The following is a 9,918-nucleotide window of genomic DNA, read 5'->3' as shown; positions in this document are numbered from 1 at the left end:
TGTGTTCCCATTGTATGACCAATACAATTTACAAGACCGCAGGAAAATGAGTCTCCTACCTATCCTCGAATTTATACATAATTTCTTACATGAGTATGACTCCCGAACCAACACTTATTTTTTTGTTCACAATTCAGTGTATTAAACATCAATTAATTTAATTTGAAAACATATCCGTATCTACTGTATACCCCTACATTTCATACATATATATATATATATATCAAAGAAACTGGAGGAGAAAGGACAGACCGCACTCACCATGGATCCACAAGGGTCCTACGATCCCGAATAGGGAGAGGACCCCAGAAAAATAGGAAAAAAAATGCAATGCTCACACAAGACGGTGTGGAAAATATTTTTAATAATAAAAGCGGCCTGCACGGTGTGTGCAGAGCAAAAGGGGGCTGGGGTAACAGCAAACAGACAAGAGCAGGACGCCTGGTAAACGGCCCACCCACAACGCGTTTCACGCTCAACTGAGCGCTTGATCACGTGGTACAACAGAGTACACAAACACAAATAACAGTAGCATGTAGTCCATCATCTATGTTAGTTGAGTTAAAAATACCATGGAAGACTGTTTTGCTGGCGGCCATATTGAGATGAAAAGTCAACAGTAAACCAGCAGTACAACACATATACCGTCCTGGAATAAAGTACAAAGATAATAGTACAGAAATAAAGATATGGTTATATACAGACTGCCAATATACCATGATGTAAATACCCGGTTGTAGAATAACAAAATTGCATTCTGCACTTACTAATAGTATGAAAGATTTGTAAATTCTACAAAACACATGGTCAATCTGAGGGGAGGCTAAAAGAGCTAAAAGAGAAAACAATGCCATGCATAATCAAAATATGTACAAATCGAAGAAATCCAAAAAATCGTAGCATACATATGCACGATTGGACTTTGTGCAAAAAAGCAAAGAGGCAAAATAGCAGCATGAATTTGTACAAGATAGCAGACGTTGTGACTCATATGTCTTAATAGACAGTTTAACAGGCTCAGTGCCGCAAAAAATAGCCATGGAAGAGCCATCAGATGATCAAACAAATGAAGATGTTTACAAGTTAGTCAACATTATCAATATGATAATAGAATGCAAGGCAGCAATCAATGTACCATATCTATTTAAGGGTATTATACATTCAAACCCATAATAACATAAAGTGCAAGTGCAAGTTAATCAGGAACAGCATAAAAAGATGTGCAGCAAGGCAAGATCATATAAGCCCTTCCGGCATAAAGTGCAAGTGCAGGTCGACCAATGAGCAGCATAAAAATTGTTCAAGCCAGCAAAAGATAGAAATAACATGATAAAAACTAGTCTACATTGGTACTATAATAGTAAAGTGCAAAGCGACAGTCAATGTACCATATCAATCTAAGGACATAATGACATAATGACATAAAGTGCAAGTGCAAGTTAGTCAGAAACAGCATATCAAAATGTACATGGAAGCAGGATCACATAAGTGCGAATGCAGGTCAACCAATAGATAACATAAAAATTGTATAGGTCAACAAAATTATGTAGACAAATGTAATTAACAATCATTAAAGCGGTTAACTGGCACATATTATCACAGCTAACATGAGTAAACATTTTTATGCGGTTGACTAAATACCTCAAAATGAAGCATGTAAGCTTGAAATAATCTTGTAAAACCAGATTAAAGAACACCAAAAATTGGACATGAAAGACTACAGCGAAAATTGTACACAGAGGAAGTGTCAAATGTGCAAAGGGGGTCGTGAAGATAACAGCTTAAAAAATAAGACTAGAGGTATGACCAATCTCACTTATGAACCTTAGTGGTGATATATCCATGATAGCAAAACAGGAGAAAAGGTCAAAACCAAGCACAGGTCAAGATTTGGAAAAAACAAAATTTTTTAATATATATATATAAATAGCAGAAACCACATGTATACTCCAAGCGACAAAAGAAGGGAAAGTGGAACAATACTCATAAATGAAACAAGATACATTCTACTTGTCTGGGTAGGCTGAAGGCCAAATCAATGATTTAGGGAACACTACTCCAAAACAAACAAATACCAAGTAACGTCATCTATGTACCTACAAACGTATGAAGCTCCTCGTCAAGGTTGTGGCCATTGGGGAACTTGGTATCGAAATCCAGAATAAATCTGGTCTCTAGCTGCCTTAATTTGAGCACACGATTCCCTCCTCTGGGGTGGATAGGAATATGCGCCACTGCAAAGAATTTAAGGAGAGAATGGTCATTGTTGTGTTTTTCTTTAAAATGCTTAGCCATGGGGTATGCGGGATCAGAATTTTTAATTGCCCTGAGATGCTGTAATATTCTGAGCTTAAGCTTGCATGTAGTACTCCCCACATACCATCTCATGCAGGGACAGGAGAGCACATAGACAACAAAGGTGGTGTCACAATTCATTGAATATTTAATCGGCTGATGGCATTGGGTAACCGGATGCAAAAAGGATTTGCACGTGATGGCATGAATGCAGGCCTTGCATTTGCAACATTTCGAAAATCCTATTGGGGATTCCATCAGCGATTTCATATAAGATGGATTGGTATTGATAGGCGACAAGAAACTGGAAACCAATTTGTACCATGTACCCTGCAGGATGTTGCTCTTTTTCCTCTTGTCGGCAAGTCTTGCTTCAGTTTGCTCTGGTGTCTCATGTGCCCTGGAGGATGTTGCTCTTGTCCTCATGTCAGCAAGTCTTGCTTCAGTTTGCTCTGGCATCTCATTTGCCATGGAGAAAGTTGCTCTTGTCCTCTGGTCGGCAAGTCCTGCTGCTGTTGTGTTTCAGAAGCTCTTGATATGATTTTCGCTTTGCATCAGATAGAGCTTTTACAAGTGATGTTCGTTTTTTGTGTGGCATGTTTCAGTCACTCAATGGCTTCAGCACATTTGAGAAAATGTCCAAGAAAGATTGAATGATTGTGCTCTCTTCTTGTGAATGAACTTATGTAAACTGTCACCTTGTCATTTTCCATATTTGGAGTGGCTTGATAAAAAAAAATGTAAAGAATGTTTTCCATATTTTTTTTTTGCATATATGATTTTTGCATTCAAACATAGACCACGGTCTTGCCCCAGACAAAAGAGGAATCCATGCAAAATTTGGTAGACGTGGGTACAATGGTGTGGATTGGTATAGCCGGACAAACATGCAGCTTTCTATATGAAGATATATACACACACTTCTGAATCCATGCAACAATTAAAAAGAGATATACATCTATTACATCAGCGACATATCTTATATACCGTATTTCACTATGACCCCGGTGAGAAAAATCACAGAGCACCACTGTTACAGGCTTGTACTGCTCCTTCACGACACTAAAGGCACCAAGACACAAATAATACCAAGGAGACCAGCAGTAGAGAGAAATGGGCTGGAATGCAAAACACACTAGTGCATGTGAGGGCTGCTTACTGTTCTCTGCCCCACCCCCAGGCCTGACTCATCCTTATATACAAACAGAGTGGCTTAATCCCTTCTCCACACATAATACAGTAGATATAAAGAAGGTACCATAACAACCATGTCCATTTCGGAGAAGCAGTATAGCCTGCAGTTGTGAAATGCACTGTCACATCTGCAAGGCAGCTTTTGTCTTGGGGATTTGAGCCAGCAATGTCGCCAGCTGTGTACTTCTCAGGAGAGGCTCATGAATTGGCCCTTGGCAGCCTGAGGCCTCCTGCATTCCACAGATCAGCTCTGCTCTGCAACCTTGCTTGGCAGGCTAGTCTATAAGCCAGTCTAATTGCATCCGATATGCCTCAAAGAAACCAAAAGAAAATGCTGGATCAGAGTTGGTAACACCAGGGAACTGAAAGCAAGGTCGTCCCATAAAAGGGGACTGGATGGAGGACAGCCCACGTAACCAGGGAACTGAAGGTGGGCCGCCCCGTAACCAGAGAACTAGAGGTGGGGCCATTCACTGTAACCAGGGAACTGGAGGTGGGGCTGTCCCTGTAACCAGGTAACTGGAGGTGCGGCTGTCCCTGTAACCAGGGACTGGAAGCAGGGCCCTCTGAACTGGAGGCGGGTCCATCCCCATAACCTGGGAACCAGGGAACTTGAAGCGGGCTGTCCCCGTAACCTGGGAGCTGGAGGCAGGGCTATCTCCATAAACAGGGAACTGGAGGTGGGGCCCTCCCCATATACAGGGAACTGGAGGCGGGGCCCACCCCATAACCAGGGAACCGGAGGCAGGGCCAGTCCCTCGTAACCAGGGAACTGGAGGCAGTGCCAGTCCCCCGTAACCAGGGAACCAGAGGCAGGGCCAGTCCCCCATAACCAGGGAATGGAGGAGGGACAGTCCCCATAACCAGGGAACTGGAGGTAGGGCCACGCCCGTAAGCATGAATCTGAAGGCTGGGCCATCCCTGTAACCAGGGATCTGGAAGTGGGCCCACCCCATTACCATGGAACTGGAGGCGGGCCGTCCCCGTAATCAGAGACTGGAGGCAGAGCTGTCCCCATAACAAGGGAGCTGGAGGCAGGGCCATCCTGATAAATGGGGAACTGGTGGCGGCTCGTCCCAAAACCAGGGAACTTGACACGGGGCAGTCCGTAACCAGGAAGCTGGAGGCGGGACCATCACATAACCAGGGAACTGGAGAAGAGGCCCGCTCCATAACCAGTGAACTGTCGGAGGGCTATCTGAACTGGAGGTGGGGCCGTCCCCGTATCCAGGGAACGTGAGGTGGGATGCCCCCGTATCCTGTGAACCGGAGGTATGGCCATCTCTGTAAACAGGGTACTGGAGGTGTGGGCCACCCCATAACCAAGGAACTGAAGGCAGGGCAGACCCCTGTAACCAGGGAACTGGAGGCAAGGCCAGTCCTCAGTAACCAGTGAACTGGAGGCAGGGCCAGTTCCCCATAACCAGGGAATGGAGACGGGCCGTCCCCGTAATCAAGGAACTGGAGACAGGGCCATCCCTGTAACTAGGGAACTGGAGGCGGCCCACCCCTGTAAGCAGGGATCTAAAGGCTGTGATGTCCCTGTAACCAGAGATCTGGAGGCAGGGCCCTACCCATAACCATGGAACTGGATGTAGGCCGTCCCCGTAACCAAAGAACTGGAGGCAGAGCTGTTCCCATAAACAGGGAGCTGGAGGCACGCCATCCCCATAACCAGGGAACTGGTGGCAGGGCCCTCCCTAAAACAAGGGAACTGGAGGTGGGACCTTGCGGTAATGGGTTGATTCATGGATGGATGGATGGGTTGGTTCATGTATGGTTTGGTTGGCTCTTGAATGGATGTATGAGTTTGTTCATGGATAGGTTGTTGGAAGTATGGGCGGGTTGATTCATGGATGAGTGGATGGGATGATTCATGGATGGATGGGTGGATGAGTGGGTGGATGGGTTGATTCATGGATGGATGGGTTGATTCATGGATGGATGGGTTCATTCAAGGATGGATGGATGGTTTGATTCATGGATAGACGCATTGATTCATGGCTGAGAGGAAATGGAGGGCTTCTTGCTCATCCTCTGACAAACTGGCCTGTCGTCTGCTCCAAAGGCAATACTGACTCTCTGTCCGCACCAAGAACAGAGCCCACATTCAAGCCTGTGTCTCTGCGGCATCTAACAACTCGGCCGAACTCTTTAAAATATGCAAGGAGCTTGTCAACCCTGCTGCAGTCTCCACCCCTCCTCTTGCCTCCCGGCTCTCTGCAATGCCCTTGCCTCTCACTTTATCTCAAAAACCCAGGACATCCTGTCCACCCTCTCCTCCCCCTCCTATTCCCTCTGAGTCTGTGCTTGCTGACCCCCCCTTAAACACCTCCACACCCTCCTTCTCGTCCTTTCCTCTTTTCTCCCCCCGATGAGGTCGCTAGACAAGTCCGATCTATGAAAGCCTCATCAAAACAGGTTCATCCCTGTTACTCTAAAACCATTAAGGACCACATTGACACCCTCGCTCCGGCCCTTACTGATTTTTGCAACCACTCCTTTGCCTCAGGATCCTTCCCCTCCCCTCTGAAGCACTCCTTTGTGCATCCTCGTCTCAAGAAACCCACAGCTGATCCTTCCTGTCCTGCTAACTATCACCCAATTTCCATTACTCCCGATTCTGTTGGCTGTCTCCATGACCATCAGTCTGGTTTCAGAGCTGCCAGAAGCACGTAAACTGCTCTCCTGAACATCTGTGAAGACCTGCTCTCCAGCCTTGTGTAAAGGAGGTCCCAAATAAAGCCTGCACCCAAGTCGCCCATTTTGAAATACCAGGAACATTCACACGAGATATGTGACATACGATGAGCAAATAAACCAGCAGAGAGTCGCAGAGGGGCTCTGCCCAGTGCCTATCAGAAGAACAATATCTATTGAAGTACCAATAACCAGACAACCATGGGCAGTAAGGTATCCATTGAGAAAACCCTACCAGCAAATGAGACAAAATGAAGATTGCTTAAGAACTGTACAGGAAGAAACCAAAATGTCCTTAATGGAAGAACAATGGTGACATCATGAGGGCCCGGACTAACGCACAGATAGAAGAAATGACGACCAAAGGATGACACGAAGAGACAAACGCCATGAATGAGGATATCGCAAACTGTTAAGACGGATTTCTGAACTCTGTCCTGGCGGCGCAGAAGTTCAGAAGGCCAACCTAATTACTTGGAACAGGGTAACCTCTGGACAAGCCAGACCAATCAGGGTAGCGATCGCGGTGGTCAAGACTAGGTCTCAAGAGGGGTGAGGGTGACTGAAAGCCCGCAATGAGCACACAAAGCAAGGACACTTACAAACTACTCCAAACAGGTGTTATATTAAAAATATATACACATTTATTCCAAGGCCTTTAAAACAATGACCGTAGCGAGAAATCACAATACAACTCTAGTAAACCAACACATGCCAAACCAATACAATATATATACAAATACAAACAAGTCTAAAGCGTTAGATGCACGAAATGTGTAGTCCACCTAGAAGGGAAGGAAAACAGGCAGTACGAAATAATGCTTAGACCCAGTCCGCCTTCAGAGGCACCTAACTAAAAGGAAGTCCGAGCCCTACGAAGAGTGGAGCCTTGTGCTCAAAAGTACCTGCACACGCTGGTGCCAACGGGCAAAAAGGGGAGTCTCTTCGAGGGAATCAGGCAGTTCAGTTTAGTGCACAAATGAAGAAGAACAGAGTTCCGCGACTCAAGCGCAGCCTCCACTGTGGGCAGAAGCAGAGCGCGAGTACGGCAAGGCGTGCTGTTTTGACACAGCGGGGAAAAGCTATGGGCTCCTGCAGGAGGGTGACTAGTTCCTAGCCATGCTACTCACCGGTCCCCGATGCAAGCAGACCCAGTCATCTCCGCGTCAGTTTCAGTCGCTGGCAGGTTCAGGAGAGCAGGGGACGTCTTGTCGTCGTGTAGATTCTGCAGCAGCAGAGTTGAGTTAAAGATGTCCCAAACAAAGTGAACCCGCACAGTTTGTTACCACAGCAGGGCAACGGAGCGGCTGTGTGTATCTCAGCCAAATGTACACTACTCACTTCAGACCTGGGAACGCCAAGTGTACGAATCGTGTGAGAGTGACAAGGACTAGAAATACAACACAACCTGGGGGCGGTTACAGAGCAAGACTCCTGGGTAGGCTGGTCAATCTGCTGGATGGCCCAGAGACACTTCCGAAGGCTTACGTGCAGGAGATGGTGAAGATGCCGAGAATAGCTGTCCCTACGGAGTCAGGGCAGAGTCTGAGGAGCTGTGGAGAGTGGAGCGGAAAGTCTGTTTACTCTGTTCATCGTTCTCTGTGGGTGTGTCTGCCTACAAAGACTCGTTCCCCCCGCGGAGCGGGCGCGGAGTCAGGGCAGAGTCTGAGGAGCTGTGGAGAGGAAAGTCTGTTTACTCTGTTCATCGTTCGCTGTGGGTGTGTCTGCCTACAAAGACTCGTTCCCCCCGCGGAGCGGGCGCGGAGTCAGGGCAGAGTCTGAGGAGTGAGAGGATCGGAGGAGTGGAGGGGTGGAGGTGTGTAGCCCTCCTGGTCTGACACCCATTCTGCGGTCATAGCCTCAGCGTGAGAATGCGCGAAACCCGCGCTCAACGAAAACTGATCTCTCCAAGATCTACAGCAAGGACTGTTTCTGGCGATAGACCTTGGGACCCTGCCGTGCACGCACCGTCTTATGACGTCCGAGGTGCGGCATCAGCCTCACCACCATCACCATCAAGATTATGCTCATCTGCACGGGCAGCACCTATGCCAGAGGTGAGTGCTTCCCAGCATAAACACTGTGCCACACACAGTAATTGTATTTGTAACTGTATCGGCAACTGTATCGGCAATTGCGTTGAGACACTTCAAACCCCCGTCACCTGTATACATCCATCGTTGTCCGCTGCTTTGCCGAGTGTCGGGGAGGCCGGCTGGTCTTGTGGGCCTGCTGTGCGTGCCGACGTTGTTGGCTGCGGTGGCGGTGGCAACGTGGACGGCGAGTCTCCGTTGCTGTTTTGGAGGTCCCCGCCCTCGCCGGATGCCTGGAGCCGTCCGGGGTCGGAGTGGTCGCTCCGTGTGATGCTGATTTTGCTGGGCGGGCGGAGGGGTGGATTCTGCCTGTCACAGAGGGCGCCGTCTCGCGGCAGCCCTGCTTGAGCAGAGCGCTCTGCGAACCTGGCGGGGTCTGCTTTTTGGATGCCGTGGCCGTTTCGAGTGACTCGCAGTTGCGTCCTGGGAATCTCTTAAGTCTCCAGGAACTACTAGTCCAACTGCTAATGGACAGACAAACACAATTCATGAGTCACCTCGATCCGGGTTCTATAGTGCCTTGGCCTCACCGGGAAACCCTGACATCTCTTCAGCACACAACAGCAAAGAGGCCTTTTCATTTGAGGAACCAGATGTACTTTTTAGTGAAGTTACGTGTGGGATCAAGGTGCCCGTGTGTCTTGCAGCACGACAAGTTGAAGAGAGGGGTATTGATTTATGTCTGAATAATGTCTTGGGTGGCGCCTTGCCTCTTTTTACATCGAGCTCTGCCACTGCTAAACCCATAATAGGATCTGAGAGAAGAAACTCACTTGAGGTGGCTAACAAACTGCTACTTGACCTCACTCGTCTAAACAAAGAAAGAGCTGTTAAAAATATTACAAACGGTGACCTGGTTTTAAAGGTTCCCGTAAAAAATAATTCTGGCTCCGGGGCGTGTTCCTCTACCACGCAACCCATATTGCTCACCTTGAGGTCAAGCTCATTGCATAAACGAAGGAGGATTGGGGGGAGCGTATCCCCCAGTTTGAGCTGCTCTCAAAACAAGAAACTCAAAAGAAGCTCGACAGAGCCTAGCAATGCAATGGGTTCACCAGCTACAGTCCTAGCGCCAAGGCAAGCTACTGAAGATACCTTTTGTACAATGGATTCCTCATCTGATCAAACCTCAACGGATTCATCCATAATGGAACGGCCATACCCCAAGATCCGACGACCGGCACACCGTGGTAAGCGAATGCCACCACTTGACTCTATAAATCCAGAAGGTCCAAGAACTGTTCAGTACACTAAGGACCTACAAGCAACTATAATTTCCTCTATGGCCATCTCCATCGCACCCTTCATCAAAATGTATGAGAATCTCAATGACAACATAAAAGAGCTTTCTACGGTGGTTACTGCCATGAATCACAAACTGGAGAGCATGGAAAACAAAAATCTCCATTGTAAGGAAGTTCTACAAGAGCTACACAAAAAAACAGATTGGGCGCTTGAAACACTATCAGATCACGCCAAAAATGCAAACCTAGACAAAAAACTTTTAGCTGAAGTAGCTAAAGAAGCGCTGAGTATCTTTCAACAACAAAAAAAAGAACACGGCTACCAGGGGGTAGTCTCCCCTCATGTTGCACTCCAGGCGAAACAGTCACGCGTCATGTCAGTTTCCTCATTT

Source organism: Ambystoma mexicanum, chromosome 10 (assembly GCF_040938575.1).
Source record: "Ambystoma mexicanum isolate Mex_15411 chromosome 10, UKY_AmexF1_1, whole genome shotgun sequence".
In the NCBI taxonomy this organism is placed as follows: Eukaryota; Metazoa; Chordata; class Amphibia; order Caudata; family Ambystomatidae; genus Ambystoma; species Ambystoma mexicanum.
The sequence above is the reverse complement of the archived record's forward strand: the minus strand, read 5'-3'. Positions refer to the sequence as shown.